The sequence below is a fragment of the Microtus oregoni genome, unplaced genomic scaffold (assembly GCF_018167655.1).
Source record: "Microtus oregoni isolate MIOR12 unplaced genomic scaffold, Mior012 000063F_ref0000156, whole genome shotgun sequence".
Classification (NCBI taxonomy): domain Eukaryota; kingdom Metazoa; phylum Chordata; class Mammalia; order Rodentia; family Cricetidae; genus Microtus; species Microtus oregoni.
In genome coordinates, this window is record NW_024543873.1 from 5,502,166 (window position 1) to 5,529,390 (window position 27,225).

Here is a 27,225-nt window from a genome sequence, read left to right on the forward strand (position 1 = left end):
TCTTGGGTATATTCCCAAGAGTGGTATTGCTGGATCCAGGGGTAGGTTGATCCTGAATTTCCTGATAAACCGAAACACTGCTTTCCAGAGTGGTTGCACAAGTTTGCATTCCCACCAGCAATGGGTGAGTGTACCCGTTTCTCCACAACCTCTCCAGCAAAGGTTATCATTGGTGTTTTTTATTTTAGCCATTCTGACAGGTGTAAGGTGGTATCTTAAAGTTGTCTTGATTTGCATTTCCCTGATCGCTAAGGAAGTTGAGCATGACCTTAAGTGTCTTTTGGCCATTTGAAGTTCTTCTGTTGAGAATTCTCTGTTCAGATCAGTGCCCCATTTTATAATTGGGTTGATTAGCCTTTTATGGTCTAGTTTCTTGAGTTCTTTATATATTTTGGAGTTCAAACCTTTGTCAGTTGCAGGGTTGGTGAAAATCTTCTCCCAGTCAGTGGGTTGTCTTTTTGTCTTAGTGACAGTGTCCTTTGCTTTACAGAAGCTTCTCAGCCTCAGGAAGGCCCATTTATTCAATGATGCCCATTAGTGTCTGTGCTGCTGGGGTTATACATAGGAAGTGGTCTCCTGTGCCCATGTGCTGTAGAGTACTTCCCACTTTCTCTTCTATCAGGTTCAGTGTGTTCGGACTGATATTGAGGTCTTTAATCCATTTGGATTTGAGTTTTGTGCATGGTGATAGATATGGATCTATTTTCATTCTTCTACAGATTGACATCCAGTTTTGCCAGCACCATATGTTGAAGATGCTCTCTTTTTTCCATTGTATACTTTTAGCTCCTTTATCGAAGATCAGGTGTTCATAGGTTTGTGGGTTAATGTCAGGGTCTTCTATTCGATTCCATTGGTCGACTTCTCTGTTTTTATGCGAATACCAAGCTGTTTTCAATACTGTAGCTCTGTAATAGAGTTTGAAGTTAGGGATGGTAATGCCTCCAGACAAACCTTTATTGTATAATATTATTTTGGCTATCCTGGGTTTTTTGTTTTTCCATATAAAGTTGATTATTGTCTTCTCCAGATCTGTGAAGAATTTTGATGGGATTTTGATGGGGATTGCATTGAATCTATAGATTGCTTTTGGTAGAATTGCCATTTTTACTATGTTGGTCCTCCCAAACCAAGAGCAAGGGAGGTCTTTCCATTTTCTGGTGTCTTCTTCAATTTCTTTCTTCAATGCCTTATAGTTCTTGTCAAATAGATCTTTCACTTCCTTGGTCAGGGTTACCCCAAGGTATTTTATGCTATTTGTGGCTATCGTGAAAGGTGATGCTTCTCTAATTTCCCTCTCTGTTTCCTTATCCTTAGTGTATAGGAAGGCCACTGATTTTTTGGAGTTGATCTTGTATCCTGCCACATTACTAAAGGTGTTTATCAGCTGTAGGAGTTCTTTGGTAGAATTTTTGGGGTCGCTTATGTACACTATCATATCATCTGCAAATAACGAAAGCTTAACTTCTTCCTTTCCAATACGAATCCCCTTGATCTCCTTATGTTGTCTTATTGCTATTGCTAGAATTTCAAGCACTATATTGAAGAGGTATGGCGAGAGTGGACATTCTTGTCGTGTTCCTGATTTTAGTGGGATGGCTTTGAGTTTTTCTCCGTTTAATTTAATGTTAGCTGTTGGCTTGCTGCAAATAGCTTTTATTATATTTAGGTAGGACCCTTGTATCCCTATTCTCTCCAAGACCTTTATCATAAAGGGGTGTTGAATTTTGTCGAATGCTTTTTCCGCATCTAGTGAAATGATCATATGGTTTTTTTCTTTCAGTTTATTTATATGGTGGATTACATTGATAGATTTGCGTATGTTGAACCAGCCCTGCATCTCTGGGATGAAGCCTACTTGGTCATAATGGATAATTTTTCTTATGTGTTCTTGGATTTGGTTTGCCAGTATTTTATTGAAGATTTTTGCGTCGATGTTTATGAGTGAGATCGGTCTGTAATTCTCTTTCTTGGTTGGGTCTTTTTGTGGTTTTGGTATCAGGGTAACTGTAGCTTCATAAAAGGAATTTGGCAATGACTCTTCTGATTCTATATTGTGAAATACCTTAAGGAGTATAGGTATTAATTCTTCTTGGAAGTTCTGGTAGAATTCTGCATTGAAACCATCTGGTCCTGGGCTTTTTTTCGAAGGGAGATTTTTGATAACCATTTCTAATTCTTCGCGAGAAACCGGTCTATTTAGATCATTCACCTGGTCTTGGTTTAGTTTTGGTATATGTTACTTATTTAAAAAAATGTCCATTTCTTTTGTATTTTCCAGTTTTGTGGCATACAGGCTTTTGTAGTAAGATCTAATGATTCTCTGAATTTCCTCTGTGTCTGTGGTTATGTCCCCCTTTTCATTTCTGATCTTATTTATTTGCATGTTCTCTCTCTGTCGTTTAATTAGTTTGGATAGGGGTTTGTCGATCTTGTTGATTTTCTCCAAGAACCAGCTTTTTGTTTCATTGATTCTTTGGACTGTTTTCTGTGTTTCTATTTTGTTGATTTCAGCCCTCAGTTTTATTATTTCCAGTCTTCTACTTCTCCTGGGCGATTCTGCTTCTTTTTTCTCTAGAGCTTTCAGGTGTGTTTTTAAGTCCCCAATGTATGCATTCTCCGTTTTCTTTAAGTGGGCACTTAGTGCTATGAACTTTCCTCTTAGCACTGCTTTCATTGTGTCCCATAGGTTTGAGTATGTTGTCCCTTTATTTTCATTATATTCAAGGAAGACTTTAATTTCTTTCTTTATTTCTTCCTTGACCCAGGTGTGGTTCAGTAGTTGACTGTTCAGTTTCCATGAGTTTGTCGGTTTTTTGGGGGCAGCGTGGTTGTTGCCTTCTAACTTTAATCCGTGATGATCTGATAAGACACAGGTGGACACTGATATTTTTTTGTATCTGTGGAGGTTTCCTTTGTTTCCGAGTATGTGGTCAATTTTTGAGAAGGTTCCATGAGCTGCAGAGAAGAATGTATATTCTTTATTATTTGGGTGGAATGTTCTATAGATGTCTGTTAAGTCCATTTGCTTCATTACCTCCAATAATTCTCTTAATTCTCTATTAGGTTTCTGTCTGATTGACCTGTCCCTTGGAGAGAGAGGTGTGTTGAAGTCTCCTACTACTAGTGTGTGTGGTTTGATGTCTGCCTTGAGTTCTAGTAATATTTCTTTTACGTAAGTAGGTGCTTTTATATTGGGGGCGTATATATTCAGGATTGAGATGTCCTCCTGATGATTTGTTCCTGTTATGAGTATAAAGTGACCGTCTCGGTCTCTTCTGATTGATTTTAGTTTGAAGTCAGTTTTGTTAGAAATTAGTATGGCCACACCTGCTTTTTTTTAGGACCATTTGCTTGAAACACCTTTTCCCAACCCTTTACTCTGAGTAGCTGCCTGTCTTTGTGGTTGAGATGTGTTTCTTGCAAACAGCAGAATGTTGGATCCTGTTTTCGTATCCAATCTTTTAGCCTGTGCCTTTTTATAGGTGAATTGAGCCCATTAATATTAAGTGATATTAATGACCAGTGGTTGTTTACTCCGGTTATTCTTATTACTTTTGGTAGTAGAGATTGTGTGTCTCCTTTCTTTGAGTTGTGCTCGTGAAGGGTCATTAGATGCCTGGGTTATTGTAGGCAGTGTTGGCAGTGTTGGATTCCTTGGGTTGCGATTTTCCTTCTATTACTTTCTGTAGGGCTGGATTTGTGGCTATGTATTGTTTAAATTTGTTCTTATCCTGGAATGTCTTGTTTTCTCCGTTGATAGTGAACGATAGCTTGGCTGGGTATAGTAGTTTGGGTTTGCATCCATGGTCTCTTAGCTTCTGCAGAACCTCTATCCAGGACCTTCTGGCTTTCATAGTTTCCATCGAGAAGTCAGGTGTAAGTCTGATCGGTTTACCTTTATAAGTTACTTGGCCTTTTTCTTTTGCAGCTCTTAATATTCTTTCTTTAACCTGTATATTTTGTGTTTTGATTATTATATGGCGAGGAGATGTTTTTCTTTGATCCAGTCTGTTTGGTGTTCTGTATGCTTCTTGAATATTTAAATGAATATCTTTCTTTAAGTTGGGAAAGTTTTCTTCCATAATTTTGTTGAAAATATTTTCTGAGCCTTTGAGCTGTGACTCTTCTCTTCTTCTATTCCTATTATTCTTAGGTTTGGTTTTTTTATTGTGTCCCATAGTTCCTGAATGTTTTGTGTTGAGAATTTGTTGGCTTTGCTGTTTTCTTTGATCTGTTCGTTTATTTTCTCTATGGTGTCCTCAGCATCTGAGAGTCTTTCTTCTAGCTCTTGTATTCTATTGATTATGCTTGTTTCTGTAGACTCTGCTCGTTGGCCTAGATTTTCCATATCCAGCTGGTCCTCAGTTTGTATTTTCTTCTTTGCCTTCATTTCAGTTTTCAATTCTTGAACTGTTTCCATTACCTGTTTGATGGTTTTTTCTTGGTTTCCCAGGGTATCATGTACGTGTTTACTCATTTCTTCAAACTTTTTGTTATACTTCTCATCCATTTGTATAAGGGCATTTTTTACATGTTGTTTAAGGGACTCTATTATCTTCATAAAGTCGATTTTTTCCACTTCTTCTGTGTTAGGTTGTTCAAATACTTCTGTTGTAAGATCATTGGGTTCTGATGTTTCATGTTGTTTTTCGGATTATTGGGTGAGTTCTTGCCTTGGCGCCTGCCCATCTCCTCCTATCGATGCTATCTAAGGGGTCTGTTAAAACTGGTTCAGGTTTCCCTGCTGGCCAAGGGCTCCGCTTACAAAATGCCCTCACTCTCTTTCGTGGTTCCTGCTGCAGGCCAAGAACCCTCTCACCCTTCCGAAGGATCTTCAGGACAGGACCAGGCTCCCCTTGTGCCAGTGACCTGGCCAACCAAAGGCCTACCTCTTTGATTCAATTGTAGTATGGCGATCTGCTCTCCTTATTGCACGCCTGTCCCAGCTGCTTGGGTCTGGCCGCAGCTGTGCTGAGTCTGGCGCCGCTGCAGCTGCGCTGCATCTGGCGCCTCAGCCACTGTGCCTCTGTGCGTCTGGCGCCGCAGCCGCTGCACCTCTGTGCATCTGGCGCCACAGCCGCTGCGCCTCTGTGCGTCTGGCGCCGCTGCCGCTGCACCTCTGTGCGTCTCTATAGCTTTTATTATATTTAGGTATGACCCTTGTATCCCTAATCTCTCCAAGACTTTTAACATAAATGGATGTTGAATTTTTTCAAATGCTTTTTCAGCATCTAATGAAATGATCATATGGTTTTTTTCTTTCAGTTTATTTATATGCTGGATTACATTGATAGATTTTCGTATGTTGAACCAGCCCTGCATCTGAGGACTGAAACCTACTTGATCATAATGGATAATTTTTCGGATGTGTTCTTGGATTCGATTTGCCAGTATTTTGTTGAGGATTTTTGCGTCGATATTCATGAGTGAGATTGGCTTGTAGTTCTCTTTCCTGGTTGAGTCTTTGAGTGGTTTTGGTATCAGAGTAATTGTGGCTTCATAAAAGGAATTTGGTAATGACCCTTCTGTTTCTATATTGTGAAATACATTAAGGAGTATAGGTATTAGGTCTTCTTGGAAGTTCTGGTAGAATTCTGCATTGAAACCATCTGCTCCTGGGCTTTTTTTGGTAGGGAGGTTTTTGATAACAGCTTCTAATTCTTCGCGACTTACAGGTCTGTTTAGATTGTTCACCTGGTCCTGGTTTAGTTTGGTAAATGGTATTTATCTAAAAAAGCGTCCATTTCTTTTACATTTTCCAGTTTTGTGGCATAAAGGCTTTTGTAGTAAGATCTAATGACTCTCTGAATTTCCTCTGTGTCTGTGGTTATGTCCCCCTTTTCATTTCTGATCTTATTTATTTGCGTGTTCTCTCTCTGTCGTTTGATTAGTTTGGATAGGGGTTTATCAATCTTGTTGATTTTCTCCAGGAACCAGCTTTTTGTTTCATTGATTCTTTGGATTGTTTTCTGTGTTTCTATTTTGTTGATTTCAGCCCTCAATTTGATTATTTCCAGTCTTCTACTCCTCCTAGGTGAGTCTGCTTCTTTTTTTCTAGAGCTTTCAAGTGGGCTGTTAAGTCTCCAATATGTGCTTTCTCTGTTTTCTTTAGGTGGGCACTTAGTGCTATGAACTTTCCTCTCAGGACTGCTTTCATAGTGTCCCATAAGTTCGAGTATGTTGTTTCTTTATTTTCATTGAATTCAAGGAAGACTTTAATTTCTTTCTTTATTTCTTCCTTAATCCAGGTATGGTTCAGTAGTTGACTGTTCAGTTTCCATGAGTTTGTAGGCTTTCTGGGGGTAGCATTGTTGTTGAATTCTAACTTTAATCCATGGTGATCTGATAAGACACAGTTGGTTACTAATATTTTTTTGTAACTGTGTAAGTTCGCTTTGTTACCAAGTATGTGGTCAATTTTCGAGAAGGTTCCATGAGCTGCAGAGAAGAAGGTATATTCTTTCCCCTTTGGGTGGAATAATCTATAGATGTCTGTTAAGTCCATTTGCTTCATTACCTCCATTAATTCTCTAATTTCTCTGTTAGGTTTCTGTCTGATTGACCTGTCCATTGGTGAGAGGAGTGTTGAAGTCTCCTACTATTAGTGTGTGCGGTTTGATGGCTGCCGTGAGTTTTAGTAATGTTTCTTTTAAGTACGTGGGTGCTTTTATATTAGAGGCATAGATATTCAGGATTGAGACTTCTTCCTGATGAATTGTTCCTGTTATGAGTATAAAATGTCCCTCTCCATCTCTTCTGATTGATTTAAGTTTGAAGTCAACTTTGTTAGAAATTAGTATGGCCACACCTGCTTGTTTCTTAGGTCCATTTGCTTGATAAGCCTTTTCCCAGCCCTTTACTCTGAGTAGGTGCCTGTCTTTGTGGTTGAGGTGTGTTTCTTGCAGACAGCAGAATTTTGGATCCTGTTTTCTTATCCAATCTCTTACCCTGTGCCTTTTTATAGGTGAGTTGAGCCCATTGATATTAAGTGATATTAATGACCAGTGGTTGTTAACTCCGGTCACGTTTTAAGTAGTAGGGTTTGTGTGTTTTCCTTCTTTGATTTGCGCTGGTGAAGAGTCTCTAGATGTCTGAGTTATTGTGGTCATTGTTGGACTCCTTGGTTAGTGATTTTCCTTCTATTATTTTCTGTAAGGCTGGATTTGTGGCTACGTATTGTTTAAATTTGTTTTTATCCTGGAAAATTTTGTTTTCTCCATTTATAGTGAATGAAAGTTTGGCTGGATATAGTAGTCTGGGCTTGCATCCGTGGTCTCTTAGTTTTTGGAGAACATCTATCCAGGACCTTCTGGCTTTCATGGTTTCCATAGAGAAGTCAGGTGTAAGTCTGATAGGTTTACCTTTATAAGTAACTTGGCCTTTTTCCTTTGCGGCTCTTAATATTCTTTCTTTATTCTGTATATTTTGTGTCTTGATTATTATATGGCGAGGGGATGTTTTCTTTTGATCCAGCCTATTTGGTGTTCTGTATGCTTCTTGAACCTTCATAGGTACATCTGTCTTCAGGTTGGGAAAGTTTTCTTCTATAATTTTATTAAGTATATTTTCTGTACCGTTGAGCTGCACTTCTTCTCCTTCTTCTACTCCAATTATTCTTAGGTTTGGTCTTTTTATTGTGTCCCATATTTCCTGAATGTTTTGTGATGAGAGTTTGTTGGACTTGCTGTTTTCTTTGATCAGAGTGTTTATTTTCTCTATGTTATCCTCAGAATCTGAGATTCTTTCTTCTATCTCTTGTATTCTGCTGGTTATACTTGATTCTGTAGTTTCTATTCGTTTACCTAGATTTTCCATGTCCAGTCGGCCCTCTGTTTGTGTTTTCTTCTTTGCCTCCATTTCAGTTTCCAAGTCATGAACTGTTTCCTTTATCTGCTTGATTGTTTTTCCTTGGTTTCCTAGGATATCATTCACTGATTTACTCAATTCCTCGAACTTTCTATTATACTTCTCATCCATTTCTATAAGGGCGTTTTTTTTATATGCTGTTTAAGGGTGTCAATCACTTTCATGAAGTCAGTTTTTTCTACTTCTTCTTGATTAAGGTATTCATGTCCTCCTGTTGTGGTGTCACTGGCTTCTGGTTGTTTCGTGTTGTTTTTCAGATTGTTGGGAGAATTCCTGCATTGGCGTCTGCCCATCTCTTCCTCCCAATACTCCCCTTTGGATCTTCTTTTATAGGATCAGGTCTTCTTGCCCACTGATGTACCTTCCCAGTGATGTCACTCCCCAGAGATGTTTCTCCACAATGAGGTTTCACTCGGAGCCCAGATCGAAACTCTGCGCTGCTTGGTTAGCTCACGAACAAAGGGCCCACCCCGCTCGCTGCGGGCAGGCTATGGGAACAAAGGAGCTACTGGCCACCCCTTTGTCCTCCCGGTTCGGATTCGGTCCCAGCACCCTAGCAGGTTGGGCAGGGAGGCGCTATGCCCCAAAGGAGGGAGGGAGGGAGACAGTGGGTGTGGTGATCTGGATGTAAGCTGAATGCGATAGTAAGAGAGAGGCGGTTTTGGCAGTATAGCCCCTGTAGGATGGCCAGGAAGTGTGGGCGGGCTGAGGTATGATCCCAGCTGCCACAGCACTCACTCACCACAATGATGTTTCACTTCTTGCCCTGATCGGAACTCTGCGCTGCTTGGTTAGCTAGCGAACAAAGGGCCCACCCTGCTCGCTGCAGGCAGGCTATGGGATCAAAGGAGCTACTGGCCACCCCTTTGTCCTCCTGGTTCGGATTCGGTCCCAGCACCCTAGCAGGCTGGGCAGGGAGGCGCTATGCCCCAAAGGAGGGAGGGAGGGAGGGAGACAGGGGGTGTGGGGATCTGGATGTAAGCTGAATGCGATAGTAAGAGAGATGCGGTTTTGGCAGTATAGCCCCTGTAGGATGGCCAGGAAGTGTGGGCGGGCTGAGGTATGATCCCAGCTGCCGCAGCACTCACTCACCACAATGATGTTTCACTTCTTGCCCTGATCGGAACTCTGCGCTGCTTGGTTAGCTCGCGAACAAAGGGCCCACCCTGCTCGCTGCAGGCAGGCTATGGGATCAAAGGAGCTACTGGCCACCCCTTTGTCCTCCCGGTTCGGATTCGGTCCCAGCACCCTAGCAGGCTGGGCAGGGAGGCGCTATGCCCCAAAGGAGGGAGGGAGGGAGACAGGGGGTGTGGGGATCTGGATGTAAGCTGAATGCGATAGTAATAGAGAGGTGGTTTGGGCAGTATAGCCCCTGTAGGATGGCCAGGAAGTGTGGGCGGGCTGAGGTATGATCCCAGCTGCCGCAGCACTCACTCACCACAATGATGTTTCACTCGGAGCCCGGATCGGAACTCTGCGCTGCTTGGTTAGCTCGCGAACAAAGGGCCCACCCCGCTCGCTGCGGGTAGGCACAATGATGTTTCACTCGGTGCCCGGATGGGAACTCTGCGCTGCTTGGTTAGCTCGCGAACAAAGGGCCCACCCCGCTCGCTGCTGGCAGGCTATGGGAACAAAGGAGCTACTGGCCACCCCTTTGTCCTCCCGGTTCGGATTCGGTCCCAGCACCCTAGCAGACTGGGCAGGGAGGCGCTATGCCCCAAAGGAGGGAGGGAGGGAGGGAGACAGGGGGTGTGGGGATCTGGATGTAAGCTGAATGGGATAGGAAGAGAGAGGCGGTTTGGGCAGTATAGCCCCTGTAGGATCGGTTATGAAGTCTTGAAGAGGACATTTGATCCCTTGGAGCTGGAGTTCTAGGCAGTTGTGAGCCAGTTGACATGGGTGTTTGGAACTCAACTCAGGTCCTTTGGAAGAGCAGCAAGTGTTTTTAAGTACTGAGCCATTTCTCCAGCCCCTCTTCTTTAAATTTTTTTTTATTATTTTATGGAGTAGTGGGTTTCCATAAATCTTTTTTCATGAATTCTTTGTTTTGACTATTACCTTCCTCTCCTCTTCCCAATTCCCTATCCTAAGCTTCCATTTAAATCTTTAGTCTCTGGTTTTCTCATCCCTCTACTTTCATATTATAGGTGTTATCTGTCCTTTCACTCCTGGGTGGGAGTTCTTTAACTTCTTTTAAATCCTGGCTTCCTTTCAGAATACATTCTTCTAACCCTTCTCCTTTATGATCTTGAGCAATTGTTGGTTCAGTTTCTCTGTAATCTGTAATTTTTGATTGTTTGTTTTACAACTCATAGTCATTTCTTCCAAGCATTGATCTCTGCTATTGTAATAAGACTTCATCTATAAAATAGGCAGTGGGTTGTACTAAACCATGTGTTGTAGTTTGCAAACTGCTGGTTTAAAGTAGATGTCAATGTATGAATATTCTCTAAATCATATTCTGTAATCTGAATATTTCCTTGTGTTTATATTTTGCATTTTTAATTGTAGACTTCCCATAATGTTAAGGACTTTGGAAACTGTAGCTATTAAGTTACCCACAGGTCTTCTGGCCTATATTAAAGCACGCTCTTTTATGACCCACTGTGGCTTCTGAATTCCTCACAGAGTTAAGGTGTGGAAACAGCTTTATATTCTACAACCTCAAGTCTCTGAGTCTTCTGAGAATACTGCCTTTACAGAAGCCTGCCAGTTTTTTGTATCCCCTGAGTCTGAAGAAAAACTTTTGCAATCTAATTATGAGGTGTTAGCAGTTAGCAGGAATTAACACCCATCATGTCAAAAGTTCAGATTTCCTTCAGTGAAACCAATTCATACTTAGACACAGTGTCAGTCACTTGCCCAAACAGTTTAATCTCTGTCTGCAACACAATATATGAAAGTCACAGAAAACTATAGCAAATGGAACAAAACCCACAAAAATACCAGCTTTCATTCAAGACCATAAACAATGTTTGTGCTTTTTTTCTTTTCCTGTGCACATGTTCACAGTAATTATGTTACATTGCAAAATGTGTTGTGACTTGCTTTCCCACTCAAGGGGATTTTCCTAACAGCACAAAATTATTAACGATTCTTCCAGTTCTATGGTTTTATATATGTTTGGTTTTTCTTCTAAGGTAATCAGAAATCATGGTAAATTATATTTATGCCAACAACACAATTTAAAACTTTTAATGTGAATTAAATGTAATAGGCATGCAATTAATTCAAGTTACTGTAGACTTAGAAAGAGTAAATGCAATCTTTTATTTACCTTTTTAAAATTTACCTTTTGAGATGTTATTTAATCATAGCATGAATCCAATTGTTCAGCAGGGCATGGAGGTATATACGTGCAGTACCAGTGCTTGTGGGAATAAATTCAAAGCTGGCCTGGGCTACATATTGAGTTCCAACCAGCTTAGACTATAGAATAAGATCCTGGTTTAAAACAAAAAGAGAAAGAAGGAAAACATAAAGATCAATATAAGGCCAGGTTTTTCTATTTCTTTCTCACCTAGAGAAGCATAAGATGGATTAAGGACAAATAACAGTTTTCTTGACAAATTACTGCAGATGAACAAATATAAAATCTAACCCCCCCAAAGATCCTCTGATTAAGCAGTTCAGAGTGTACATTTTAACACTTGGTAAGTTAATGAAAAATATTGGTGCCATATGGGAAAGAATGAAGATAATTGCCTTTGAGGATAAATTGTGGCAGGCTTTATATCCTAATAAAACAGTTTTGAGAGCTCAATAAAACAATACTGGAAGTTTGGGCATTGGTCAAATACTGAATAAGCACCCACCACATATAAAGCATTTGTCTGATAGGAATTTCCATCTTTCATTGACTTGAGCGATGCTCCACTGGACATTCCATTCCAAGAAGGAGTCTGTGCACTGAGCAGTATCTCACATCAGCTCCAGGTAGAGAGTAGGGTTTCCATTCCAGGGAATTACAAAGATGCTCACCTTACTAGACCTGGAAGGAGGTGGGAGGTCCTTGGACTCCCCACAGGACAGGGAACCCTGACTGCTCTTCTGGCTGATGAGGGAGGGGCAGTTGATTGGGGGAGTGTTGCGGGAGGTCCTTCTGCTCCTCCAGCCAATAGCCGCTGAGATACCAGCCCATTGGGGCATGGTCTCTCTCTTTAAAAAAGCGGCCACTTCCCTCCTCTCTCTCTCTTTGCTTCCTGCTCCGTTTCTGGGCGACTAGACTCCTTCCTGATTGTGCAGAGGGCTGTTGTCTGGGATGGTGATCTGTAAGTTTTTCCCCTTTAAATAAATACCACCCTATTAATCATAATTCCAAACTGGTGTGGGATTGTTTGTGACTTGTGCCTTCAGGGGAGGGGGAGGGAAATGGGAGGCGGTAGCAGGGAGGAGACAGAAATCTTTAATAAATAAATAATAATAAAAAAAGAAAGAAAAAAAGAAAGTCAAACAGACCTTCCCTCCACTAAATGAGAAGAGGTACACTTTATTTATTTATTTATTTATTTATTTATTTATTTATTTAGGATTTCTGTCTCCTCCCCGCACCCGCTTCCCATTTCCCTCCCCCTCCCCCGATCAAGTCCCCCTCCCTCATCTGCTCGAAGAGCAATCAGGGTTCCCTGACCTGTGGGAAGCCCAAGGACTGCCCACCTCTATCCAGGTCTCCTAAGGTGAGCATCCAAACTGCCTAGGCTCCCACAAAGCCAGTATGTGCAGTAGGACCAAGAACCCCACTGCGATTATTCTTGAGCTCTCATTATTCCTCATTGTCCGCTATGTTCAGCTAGTCCGGATTTATCCCATGCTTTTTTAGACCTAGGCCAGCTGGCCTTGGTGAGTTCCCGATAGAACATCCCCATTGTCTCAGTGTGTGGGTGCACCCCTCGCGGTCCTGAGTTCCTTGCTCGTGCTCCCTCTCCTTCTGCTCCTGATTTGGACCTTGAGATTTCTGTCCGGTGCTCCCTTGGGGGTCTCTGACTCTGTCTCCTTTCATCGCCTGATGAAGGTTAATATTCATGAGGATGTGTTTGTCTTTGGATTCACCTTCTTATTTAGCTTCTCTAGAACATGAATTATAAGCTCAATGTCCTTTATTTATGACTAGAAAACAAATATGAGTGAGTACATCCCATGTTCCTCTTTTTGGGTCTGGCTTACCTCACTCAGGATAGTGTTTGCTATTTCCATCCATTTGCATGCAAAATTCAAGAAGTCCTTGTTTTTGACTGCTGAGTAATACTCTAATATGTATATATTCCATACTTTCTTCATCCATTCTTCTGTTGAAGGGCATCTAGGTTGTTTCCAGGTTCTGGATATTACAAACAATGCTGCCATGAACATAGTTGAGCATATACTTTTGTTGTATGATAAGGCCTCTCTTGGGTATATTCCCAAGAGTGGTATTGCTGGGTCCAGGGGTAAGTTGATCCCGAATTTCCTGAGAAACCGCCATACTGCTTTCCAAAGTGGTTGCACAAGTTTGCATTCCCACCAGCAATGGGTGAGTGTACCCCTTTCTCCACAACCTCTCCAGCAAAGGCTATCATTGGTGTTTTTTATTTTAGCCATTCTGACAGGTGTAAGATGGTATCTTAAAGTTGTCTTGATTTGCATTTCCCTGATCACTAAGGAAGTTGAGTATGACCTTAAGTGTCTTTTGGCCATTTGAAGTTCTTCTGTTGAGAATTCTCTGTTCAGCTCAGTGCCCCATTTTATAATTGGGTTGATTAGCCTTTTGCGGTCTAGTTTCTTGAGTTCTTTATATATTTTGGAGATCAGACCTTTGTCAGTTGCAGGGTTGGTGAAGATCTTCTCCCAGTCAGTGGGTTGCCTTTTTGTCTTAGTGACGGTGTCCTTTGCTTTACAGAAGCTTCTCAGCCTCAGGAGGTCCCATTTATTCAATGATGCCCTTAGTGTCTGTGCTGCTTGGGGTTATACGTAGGAAGTGGTCTCCTGTGCCCATGTGCTGTAGATTACTTCCCACTTTCTCTTCTATCAGGTTCAGTGTGTTCGAACTGATATTGAGGTATTTCAATCATTTGGACTTGAGTTTTGTGCATGGTGATAGATATGAATCTATTTTCATTCTTCTACAGATTGACATCCAGTTTTGCCAGCACAATTTGTTGAAGATGCTCTCTTTTTTCCATTGTATACTTTTAGCTCCTTTATCGAAAATCAGGTGTTCATAGGTTTGTGGGTTAATGTCAGGGTCTTCTATTCGATTCCATTGGTCGACTTCTCTGTTTTTATGCCAATACCAAGCTGTTTTCAATACTGTAGCTTTGTGATAGAGTTTGAAGTCAGGGATGGTAATGCCTCCAGACAATCCTTTACTGTATAAGATTGTTTTGTCTATCCTGGGTTTTTTGTTTTTCCATATAAAGTTGATTATTGTCTTCTCCAGATCTGTGAAGAATTTTGATGGGATTTTGATGGGGATTGCATTGAATCTATAGATTGCTTTTGGTAGAATTGCCATTTTTACTATGTTGATCCTCCCAATCCAGGAGCAATGGAGATCCTTCCATTTTCTGGTGTCCTCTTCAATTTCTTTCTTCAAAGACTTAAAGTTCTTGTCAAATAGATCTTTCACATCCTTGGTCAGAGTTACCCCAAGATATTTTATGCTATTTGTGGCTATCGTGAAAGGTGATGCTTCTGTGATTTCCCTCTCTGCTTGAAGAAGTACACTTTTAAAGTCTATCTTTTACTCATGCATGCTTCAAATTATCTAAAAGTGATTGCACTGGAGCTTTCCATCCCAGGACATAACATATGTCTAAGATGATTGACATAATAATTACCCTTATTTGATTTTTGTGCAGTGTACATATTTATTAAAATATTACATACAGCATCAGTATATGAAGTTATATATTAATAAAATGTAAAATAAAGTAAAAAGGAAGGGTAAAATCATACCCAATTGATGTGGAATTACCCTCTGTAAGCTATGATTACCATTAATGAATAAACAACCTGGCTTGGCCTATAGTAAGGTAGAATTTAGGCAGGGAAAGCTAGGCTGAATGCTGGGAGAAGGAAAGCAGAGTTTTGGTAGAAGCCATAGAGCTACTACTGGAGACAGACATGCTGAAACTTTGTTAGTAGGTCATGACCTCATGGTGATGCACAGATTAATTGAGATGTGTTAAATTAAGATGTAAGAATTAGCCAATAAGAAGCCAGAGCTAATAGGCTAAGCAGTGATTTAAATAATATGGTTTTTGTGTGATTATTTCAAGTCTTAGCTGCCGGGTGGCTGGGAAACAAAAAAGTGGCCTCCTTACAACACCTGATAGGGACACAGTATTAAAAGGATTTAAATACGTAAAGTGAAACTTCCTTAGAAATAGGTTCCAGAGAGTTATTAGAAATCCCTTCAAATGAAAGAGCTCAGAACTATGTAAGAGGAGTGTTGTGAGGAGACCACTTGTTCATTTTCCTTCTGCCCAGCAGCTTGGACCTGAAATAATCACACAGAAACCATATTATTTAAACCACTGCTTGGTCCATTAGCTCTAACTTCTAATTGGTTAACATTTATATCTTAATTTAACCCATTTCTAGTAATCTGTGTATCACCATGTGGCTGTGGTTTATCAGTTAAAGTTCTGCTATCTGTCTTTGGAGGAGCTATATGGCTTCCCTACCACTCTACCTTTTCCTCTCAGCATTCAGTTTAGCTTTCCCTGCCTAGTTCTGTTCTACCCTATCAGGCCAAGCCAGTTTTCTTTATTCATTAATAGTAATCACAACATACAGAGGGAAATCCCTCATCACCTCCCGTTTCTATTTAAGTTAAAAGGAAGGTTTTAACTCTAATATAGTAAAATTATATGTAACAAAACAGGTATCAATTAAGAATTATAGTTACAATATTTATATCAACTTTATTTTTTATCATAACTAAGGGAAACTATATTACTATGCACTCTTCAACTTCATCAAAGACTCCAGAAGGATATAATATTACCTAAGAAAACAGGAAATGCATTGTAATCTACTTCCAAAACTGTAGAAATGACAGAGACATCTTGCTTCTTGGACAGTCACCCAAAGTTCTTCTGTACTGTTGGGACATCCATCTTCAGCCTACAGGCCCATAGTATCTAGCAGACTATTTCATAAAGCAGAAAATTTCAAAGGCAGTTCTGCCTATATTGGCAGTTTTTCAGTCACTTACTTCTGTGTCCTGTAAAATGTCTGGCAGAATTTTTCAGGAAGCAGGAACCCCGAAGGCTCTTGCTCACCTTTCGGCAAGTACATTAGTCATTTTTCTGTGGATCCTGCAAGTCCAGTTTAACAAACAGTTCAGGCAAGAGCAGTTTTTTGTCCAAATGGCTAAACAACACCATAAGGAGCCTCTTCAATATCCTTCATCCTCTTGAAATAGATTGGTGCAGCCTGGAGCAGATGTGTCTCGTGTCATGAAAAGTTCAAACTTCTTAAAATATTTTCAATGACATATTTTGAATGTCTCTGTAAGATTTGAAGATTATCTATCCATCTGAAATATCTCTCTATATATCTAGAAAACCTAACTAACATTACTACAAGCTTGTCTATTAGCCTGTATTTCTTAATTATACATTAAATTTTTAAATGATGTGGATAAACACAATACCTTAATCAAGTGCAGAAATACACATATAACAAAATTGACCTTAAATCTGTATCAATAAGCCAAGATCCACATCAATACAAATCTCTATAGCATATCCCCTTCTAAATGTAAACAGACATTTATAAATAATATTTGGGACTATGGGCATAGTTCTCTCCAAACTGTTTCCTGCTTTTTGTTGCGTTAAGTATTTTCTTTTTGGGGGGTGTTCAAGGTGACCTTTCATGAGGTCTTGGTCCATCAAACCACATTAGTCTGGAATGAACCCACAGGTTCGCATCCTTTCAGAAACCGAAAAAGAACCTCTTTTCCAAAGCAACATATTCTTGACCGAAATTTTGAAGACAAAATACCTTTAAAGTATATATGTTGATTACTCCTCACAGTCAAAAAATTCAAAGAAAACACAATAATATACATAATCCAGACTGTAAATTTTCTATTTTTATGTGGCTTATTTGGTTTTACCCTATTATTTTTTAATATTTATTTTATTATCTTTACTCCTTTAATCTATCACTGTCCTATTTAGTGGTCTTTTATGTCTAAATCTGTCCTATTGTATATCTGTAATTATTTACTGTTCAGGAGCGCTTCTTAAAATGCTAAGTGCTTCTTAAAAACTTAAGCTGCAGCATTGCCAGGACAAAAATGGCCTTGTGCACTTGCTTCACCCAGTCCAACATGGTGGAAAAGGTCCATTCACTGCCTCTGAGCCACATACACCATCCCAGTTCTAAGTATGCAGAGGATCTATTAAGTGAGCCATTAAGCAAGCTGTAGCACTCTGTTCAGAAACCCCATTTAAATGCGTCATAGCCGGACCTCTAGAAAGAGTCAGAATTTGCACTGGCAGCATGATCCAGAAAGCTAGCATTTCAAAACCATGCCTTTTTTTTTCTGCTACCGCTGAATCAGGAAAAACTCTCTTAAAGGAGTTACGGCATTAAGCTGTGCTTAACTCTGTTTTTTTTGTTTTTTTTTTTGTTTTGTTTTTGTGTGTGTGTGTGTGCCTAGAATTCCTTCCTAGACTCTCTCAGGTTTTAAGTGGATTTTAGTTGGCCACATGGGCACCAATTTGTTGTGAGGAGGCCATATGAGAATGGTTGGTGACTATTTGTTTAGTATGTTGTCAAGCCCAGCTCCTTGTCACAGCAGACCTACACTCCGTAGGTTTTGCCCTGGCTCTCTTTTATGCTCTCATGGTAATTCCTCTCTGTTCTAATTATCTGTTCCTTTCTTTACCTCCCTACTGGGCCCAATTTTGGAATGAGAAATGCCATATGTCTCTTTGTTTCTATAACGTCTAGCACAGTGCCTGGTGTTTCTTCACATAGTAAATATCAAATGGGCAAAGGAACCCAGAAGGCACATGTAGCTTTGTGAAGGGTCAAACAGTCCTTTAGAAATTTGCCTAAGTGGTAGTTTAGCAACATGAGTGTCCAAAGACCTTCTCGCTATGTCAGCTGAGGCCGGTCAGAAACGGGTCTGGGAGAGCAACTATTTTGGTACCTAAATGATGATGTGGGAGCCCATTTGGTCCTGAAACCATTTCTTAAAATTTAAAATGATTTCTTTTAATACAATATATTTAGACAATAGTTTTTCCTGCCTTGGCTCCTCCCACATCCCTCCATCTGACCTCTAGAAATATGCAGACTTTCTTTTTCTCTCTTATTTAGAAATCATGCCAACCTCTAAAAATAAAAACAAACCAACAAATATTAAAAAGAGCCAAAGAAAAACAAGAAACACATGCAGATGTAGAGACACATATATTTACACACACAGAAATTCCACAAAAGCACAAAATTGGAAGCCATAATACAAAAACAAAAGCAAAAAACTTGTAAGACAAATACTAAAGCCCAGAAAAGGCAGTATGAGACCAAAAATACCACTGATTTCTTTTTGTATTGGGTGTCTCCTGATGGGCACAGGGCCTACCCTTATTGTGTCTTATATACCCCAGTGAGACTCTGTTGGAGAAAACTATTTTTTTCATTTTGAGAGTGGCTAACAATGAGAAATAGTAATGGAGGCTTGTGTGCACTCCCACCTCAGTGCTGGGACCCTACCTGGTTTGGATATGTGTAGGGCCTGTGCATGCTGCCACAGTCTCTGTGAGTTTACGTGTCACAGTCCTCTTGTGCTTCTGCTTGGAAGACCCTGATTCCTTGGTGCCCTCCATCCCATTTGGCTCTTAGAATCTTTCTGCTTCCACTTCTGTAGAGTTCCCTGAGCTCTGAGATGAGGTATTTGATGGAGACATCCCATTTAGGACTAAGTGTTTCAAGGTTTCTCACTCTTCACTTTGTCCAGCTGTGGGTCTACTTATAGGGAGAAGGTATACCAAGAACACTAGTCCATAGTAGTGAAGGCTCTAGGTAGGCACCAGCTTGAATTCTTCATTTTCTGTGATTTGTATAGGTGTTCTCTTTAGCACTAGGACCTTATTAAAACGCAGCCTGCCACTCCTCACAACATTAGCTTGTAAAGAGCAACTAGTAGCCTTGGTAATAGCCTGATTTGTTTGGATGGTTTCCATGGGGCACCTTTGGGCAACGACTCAACTAAATGCAACCTATTCTTGGAACTGGAGGTTTCATTTCGTGCCTAGAGATGTCTAGTTTGGGCTTTGTGACCCCTGTTATTTGGTGATTACATTTATAGTTAATATATAGATATATTTGAAGAAGCTTCTATTGTAGTAAATTTCCATGAGAGCTCTTTAATGGCCCTTAGTTTTAGCTGTTCCTCCCAAGATTTTCTTGCGTAACTATCCTTTCCTTTCTCTTCTCCATTTAACCCTCCCTCTCCCCATCCATCCAGAACTGTGAATTTTATTTCTCCTGCTTCAGGAGATCTTTTCCTCCTCCCTAATCCTTTACTTTGTTCCTAACTTCTGTGGTTATATTCATTGTGGCCCCTGCAGCCGTATTTTAAAGATGTAGAAGCCGAGGTGCATATGGCAACAGCTGTCATCCTTGAAGGACAGATCATCGGAGGAGACTTCTCATCTGCAACCCTCCAGCCATTCTGCCCAGTGCTCTTTCCTCTCCCATCAGCAGCCTCTTCTCCGAGCCTGCAATTCTGTGGGCCAGGGTTTCAACGGCAGCTCCATGGAGGAAATAACTGCATTGTGCTGTCACTTCCTCTTTCTTCGATCTCAGTTTCCTGACAGGGAAAATCATCCTTATGATAAATGTTTCTCAGGTACATTCTACTGCCTTAGAGTAATAGAGCCCCGTGGAGTGTCAGGAACATAGTTGGGTCTCAAATCTAAACGTCTTTTTCCCTCTTCCCAGGCACAGATGGCCTTCCAGGATATCACACAGGAAGACAGTCCTGGACAGGGGACAAGGTTCAGCATGTACAGTGGGACCCAGTTGCTCAGACTGATTTCATTCCGCAGGTGGCCAGTTCGAAACTCCGTTCTGCATCTGTGTGGGTTTGCTGTAAAGAAACCCTCCTCTCAGCTCATGCTGAACTTCCCCCAAGGAAACACAGCCCTGAAAAACACACACTCTCCAGTTTTCGCTGAGAAATGAATGAAAGAACCTTGGTGTTGCGGGAGGTCCTCCCACTCCTCCAGCCTATCACCGCTGAGGTACCAGCCCACTGGGGCGTGGTTTCTCTCCCTTTAAAAAAGCGGCCACTTCCCTCTCCTCACTCTCTTCACTTCCTGCTCCGCCTGCGACTAGACTCCTTTCCTGTTTGCATAGAGGGCTATTGCCTGGGAGAGTGATCTGTAAGTTTTTTCCCCTTTAAATAAATACCACCCTAATAATCATAACCCCGAATTGGTGTGGCAATGTTTTTGACTTACGCCTTCATTTTGGCACCCAACGTTTGGTTTTAGAACCTCTCCTTTCCCCACTCGCAGCCGCGAGTTCGGCTTGGCGGCCCCAAGTTCGGCTTGGCGGCTGCGGGCTTGGCGGGCGCAAGTTCAGCTTGGCGGCCGCGGGCTTGGCGGGCTCTAGTTCGGCTTGGTGGGAGCCCTCCCCTTCCTCAGCCGCCAGCGGCCTTGGACTCCCCACGTGGATTTAAACTCCACAGGCCCGCATACTCTCTGGCTGCGTGGTTTGCTCTTTTCTGAGTCATTTTTAAATCTCCCTTGCAAGTACAGCTCTTAAGTGGCACGAACCAGAGCACGTGGTTCCTGAAAGCTGCAACCCCTCAGGGTGACTCTGTCACGTGGAGGCATAAGCGGCTTCCAGATTGCTCTTCTCTACCCCTGGATTCTGGGTTTCTGGTTCCGTCTCAGGAATTGATTTAATTACATTTACTTTCTTGAGAAACTTGCATTTTCCAGTTTTTAACATCTACTAAGGCACTGAAACAGGACCATGTTTTCACCGCGACTCTGCAACAGCGCCACCTGCTGGATAATAGGTAATATTGCAGTTTTTGTTTCTAACGCAAATTTTACTGCTTTGTTTTCACTAATACAATGGATTAGTAAATTTATATTTACTAATACAATGAATTACATCATACAAGGTTTATATGATTATGGGGATACCTTAATTTGCTTGTTACTAGCCTTCAGTTTTCTTTTCCATATTCTATCATTAAGGAAGAATATGGCACTCCTAAAAATGATAGAATCTTTACAAACTAATAATGAACAGAAGAATATGGCACTCCTAAGAATGATAGAATCTTTACGAACTAATAATGAACAACTAATTGACAGGATTAAAATTATTGAAAATCAGAGGTTATCTGAACAAGTGGATACTATGACAGACAAAATTGATTCCATATCCAAGGGAATTAGAAAGTTACCTGAAAGGGTTCAGGCTGTTGAATTTGACGTTCAGACTTTATCACAAAGTTTTGATAAGGTAACAGACAGAATGTACCTCCAAGATGGGAATCTACATGATATACAAGAAAAGTTTAAGGAGGACATGTTATCTTTGAAGGAAAAAATTAAAGCTTTGGAATCACAGGTGCAGAATGGGGACCAAAAAATTGATACCTCAGTGAAATCACTGGAAATATATACAGGTCAGGAGATTCAGGATTTAAGAGAGACAATGATAAAAAGATTTGAAAAGATTGGGGAAATTATTGCAGCTGGTGAACAGAGTAAGGAGGCACAAGGACAGGATACAAGGCCTCCACCAGCTATTAGAACTGGCTTACCCAGGGTTCTAGCGACATACCCTATACTTAATTCTGAAAAAGCATCAACTTCTAAAGGCTCAAAGGGAGTCAGAGAAGCTAGATGGACGCCAATAGCAATGAATGATCTGAAAGAAATTAAGCAAGCTGTTGTTAATTTTGGCTTGCACAATGCATATGTAAAGGAAATGATAAGGACTTGGGCTTCTAATGCTAGAGCTACTCCCCATGATTTCCATCAGTTAGTGTCTGCAGTTTTAGATAATGGACCTTCCTTGATGTTTGGAATTTATTTCAGAGAAGAATCCAAACATATGGAACAGCAAGGAAGTGCAAAAGGTATTGAGGTTTCCCAAGATCAAATTCTTGGTGCAGGAGAATATGCTGATCCACAGGTCCAAGCTCTTTATGACGATGAAGTACTGTGTCTATGTCACCAAGCAGCTTTAAATGCTTGGAATAGGATACAAGATCCAGCAAAAAGGGTTGAATCATATACCAGAATTAGGCAGGGACAGAGAGAACCCTTTATTGACTTTTTGCAAAGATTAATTAAGGCTCTGGACATAGGGGTAACAGACCCAGAAGCTAGACGAATACTTCTTGAATCTCTAGCTTTTGAGAATGCAAACATAGAATGCAAAAAGATAATTGGGCCTTTAAAGTCTAGATCAGCACCTATGGATGAATGGATTCAGCATACGATGAATGTTGAGACGTTTAGCTATAATGATGAATCTTGGGTAGGAGAAGCGATTTCCAAAGCAATGAGGAGACATCAAACTGCCAGGTGTTTTAATTGTGGTAAATTAGGACATTTGCAAAGGAATTGCAGGCAAAGAATTTCTAGGAATAATATCTCTTCTGGGAATGACAAAAATAGGAGACCTCGGCCTTCAGGTATATGTAGGAGATGCGGTAAAGGCAGGCATTGGTCCAACGAATGTAGGTCAACAACAGACAGACGGGGCAATCCGATATCATTGGGAAACTCCTTGGGGGGCCTCTCGCAGGCCCCCAAGCCAACAGTGGCCCAGTCATTCCCAGTCACAGTGGAGAACGTGCCTCACCAAGAAAATTAAAAGCTCCAACTTCTGCTGTAAAAAGTAATACTGGTCTAAATGAAGAATTACGTGTGGAGGATGAGTCAAAAAACCCAATAGGACAGAGTAAACGTATATTTTGGCAGACTTCTATTAATGATCAAAGACCAAAGCTAAGAGTCTGTATAAAAGGCACTTTTATTGAAGGCTTATTAGACACAGGTGCGGATGTAAGTATCATTACCCCAGAATCTTGGCATCCGAATTGGCCTCTTCAAGAGGTAGATGTTCAGTTCCTGGGAATTGGAACCCTATCTCGTGTAAAACAAAGCACAAGATGGGTTGAATGCATAGGGCCCGAAGGGCAAATAGGAAGACTAAGGCCATATATAGCCAATATTGCCATAAATTTATGGGGCCATGACCTGCTACAGCAATGGAATACCCAGATTAACATTCCTGTATTTCCAGGAACTCATAATTCTGGGAAGGATATGATGAGGTATTATGGAAAAAGGTCACCAGCCATTCAGGCTGTACAAGAACATACAGCAAATACCAAACCTTTAGAGGTACCAACGGCCCTACCTTTAAAATGGCTAACTGAGAAGCCAATATGGACCAAACAATGGCCTCTAGCTGAAGATAAACTACAGGCATTGGAACAGCTGGTGCAAGAGCAACTAGATGCTCACCATATTGAAGAATCAACCAGCCCTTGGAATTCTCCTGTGTTTGTTGTAAAAAAGAAATCTGGTAAATGGAGAATGGTGACAGATCTAAGAGCTGTCAACAAAGTAATTCAACCTATGGGCCCACTACAATCTGGAATTCCTTTGCCTGCTCTGTTACCAAAAGGATGGCCTCTTATAGTTATTGATTTGAAAGATTGTTTTTTCACTATACCGTTACAAGAAAAGGATAGAGAAAAATTTGCCTTCACAGTGCCTACTTATAATAATTCTCAGCCTAATAGGAGATATCAGTGGACTGTCCTCCCACAGGGTATGCTCAATAGTCCTACACTGTGCCAATATTTTGTAAGTAAGCCATTGGAAATAATTCGTAAACAATTCCCCAAGTCCATCATTTATCATTACATGGATGACATCTGATTCAAATAAAGATACTTTAGAAATGATGTTTGAAGAAGTAAAGAAAGTCTTGCCTAGGTGGGGATTACAAATTGCCCCTGAAAAGATTCAAAGAGGAAATTCTATTAATTACCTAGGTTACAGAATAGGGTTAGAGAAAATTAAAACGCAAAAGGCACAAATTAGGAGAGACCGGTTAAAGACTCTTAATGACTGCCAAAGATTGTTAGGAGACATTTCCAGTCTACGACCAGCTGTTGGGATAACACCTGATCTAATAGTTCATTTAAACAAAACCTTAGATGGTGATAAAGATTTGAATAGTCCAAGAGAACTGACAGCTGAAGCAGAAAAGGAACTGACAATGATTGAGGAAAAATTACAGGAGGCAAATGTGGATAGGGTGAACCCAAATCTTAGCTGCATCCTAGTCATATTGCCTTCCAGAATTTCTCCTACAGGGATTCTAATGCAGAGGGAAGATATTATTTTAGAGTGGATATTTATACCTAATAAACCAAGTAAAAAATTAAAAACTTATGTGGAAAAAGTCTCTGAATTAATTATAAAAGGTAAGCTGAGACTTCGTCAACTAGCAGGTATAGACCCAGCAGAAATTATAGTGCCTTTTACTACTGAAGAAATAAAAAAGTTATGGGAAGACAATGAACCGTGGCAAAGAGCTTGTGCTAACTTTTTGGGAGAAATTAATAGCAACTATCCCAAAAGCGATAGACTTAATCTCATAAAAAGAACTTCTTGGATTCTTCCTAGAATTGTACGTGATGCTCCAATAACTGGAGCCCGTACGTTCTATACTGATGCAAATAAATCAGGGAAAGCAGGTTACAAGTCAGATGAATTGAGTAAGGTGGAACAAAGCCCTTATAATTCTGTCCAGAAGGCAGAATTATATGCCATTCTTATGGTGCTAAGGGATTTTAAAGAACCTCTTAATATAGTTACAGATTCACAATATGCAGAAAGAGTTATCTTGCATATTGAAACCGCTGAATTTATACCAGATGACACAGAGTTGACTTCATTGTTTATCCAGGTACAAGACATAATCAGGAACAGGCTTTGTCCGATGTACATAACACACATCCGGTCCCATACAGGTCTGCCTGGTCCTCTAGCCCAAGGCAATGCTGAGATTGATCAATTATTGATTGGAAGTGTGTTGCAGGCCTCGGAATTTCATAAGAAGCATCATGTCAATAGTAAAGGCCTAAAGAAAGAATTTTCTATTACTTGGCAACAAGCTAAGGACATTATAAAGAGATGCCCTACTTGTTCTTTCTATAACCAAACACCGTTGCCTGCAGGGAGTAACCCAAAGGGTACTAAGAGAAATGAAATCTGGCAGATGGATGTGTTCCACTTTATGGAATTTGGTAAATTAAAATATGTACACCACACCATAGACACGTATTCCGGTTTTCAATGGGCTACTGCCCTGAGCTCAGAAAAGGCTGATTCAGTAATCACACATTTATTGGAAGTTATGGCCATCATGGGTATACCTGCGCAAATAAAGACAGATAATGGTCCAGCATATGTATCTAAGAAAATGAAACGCTTTTTTGATTATTATAATATAAAACACATTACAGGTATACCAAATAATCCTACAGGTCAGGCAGTTATAGAAAGATCAAATCGTACTATAAAGGATATGCTGAACAAACAGAAAGGGACTGAAAATACCCCCAGAAATAGATTACATAATGCTTTATTAACCTTGAATTTTCTTAACGCTAATGAGAAAGGAACGACAGCAGCAGAAAGACATTGGATAATGGAAAAGTCTGCTGAACTAAATCAACCGATTTATTTCAAAGATGTGCTGACCTCTCAGTGGAAGCCAGGAGATGTGCTACGTTGGGGAAGGGGTTTTGCTCTTGTTTCCACAGGAGAAGAAAAATTGTGGATACCATCAAAATTAATAAAGTTTCGATTTGAAGAGGAGAAACCTCTTGGAAAGGAGAAATGACAACTCATCCACAACGATGATATTCATACAGGTGGTAAGAAAAACATATAGAATGGGGGCAGGGTTCTGTTCTTATCTCCACAGGAAAACACTCATCTTTGAGAAATTCAAGGGACCCTGGATGTTTGGATACTGACAGATGGAAAAATACCTGCCCAATAGGAAATATCAAGACAACTGAATGGGTTGTGTAAGTAATATTAAACCCTATTTCAAAATTTATAAAGCTGGTTTTGAAGTTGGACTCTGGCTCAGTCCCTCTCCAATTCCAAGCCTGTTAGTAAGAGAAAAACCCAGAGTTTCTGGAGTTTCTGTCTCATGTCAAGAGCCATGATATGGGACAGAAAGAAATATGAGTTTAGAAAACATCTTTGCTTTTCTTCATATCTATCATACTTTTCATTGAATATATCTATCATGTCTTTCATTGAATATATATATATATATATATATGTCTATATGATTAATGTTTAAGTTTTTCATAATGAACAATGAGTTTTTCCTGAAGTGACATTTGAAGTTTCCAGGAAGAAGATGGGGCCCCATAACAGCAACTCCACCTGGTTGATATGACGTCATGATACTGATAGCGCTACTACAAGACCTGCTTTTGGTACCAGCTGCACAAGACAGTTCCAACTTGGTTAGCTGAAATGGTGCACATCTTATACAACATTTTGGCCAGACCTGCACAAAATACTCAGAGACTATTGGCAATTTTAAAAGACATTGATCTTGAAATTTAACCATCATTTCACTTTCACAGGATCCCCCAGAAAGAACGTCGCCCCCATGACAGCTGGAAGTAATTCTAGAGGACGACGTCCCCTTTCCCAATAAAACTTGCCCTTGGGTTTAGGGACATCATTTAGGGGTCGATTATAATTAGTATACGATTGAGGGTTGGGGGAGGAATTTTATACGCTCAGGGATCATTTTGAAAGAAAAAAAAAGAGGGATGATGGGATAATAGATTTATAATTGTGAGTTACTGTTTTTAGACAAATACATTGCTATAGATTCTTGTATATTGATACAAAGTTAAATTATATTGACTATTGTACGCATGCATGTTTCTACCTCTGTTTAAAACATTTTTTATGTATTGACATATATTGTATTGATATATATATATATATATATATATATATATTGTATATATTTACCATATTGCAGTGTACATTTCTACCTCTGATTAAGATACTTATATAATGATTGTGTATTGATATATATTTACCTACTGCAATGTATATTTGTACATTGTTTATATTTGGAGGTCATTTTCCTCATTTGTTTCACAGTCGTTTATTGTCTTAGTTTAAGTCAGATAGATATTGAGAATTATATAGACTAATAGTCATCTAAGTTTGTCATTTATAATAGGCTAATCAGGTTCTTTAGATATATAGAGATTATACTCAGTATAGATAGATAATCTTCAACTTCTTCAAA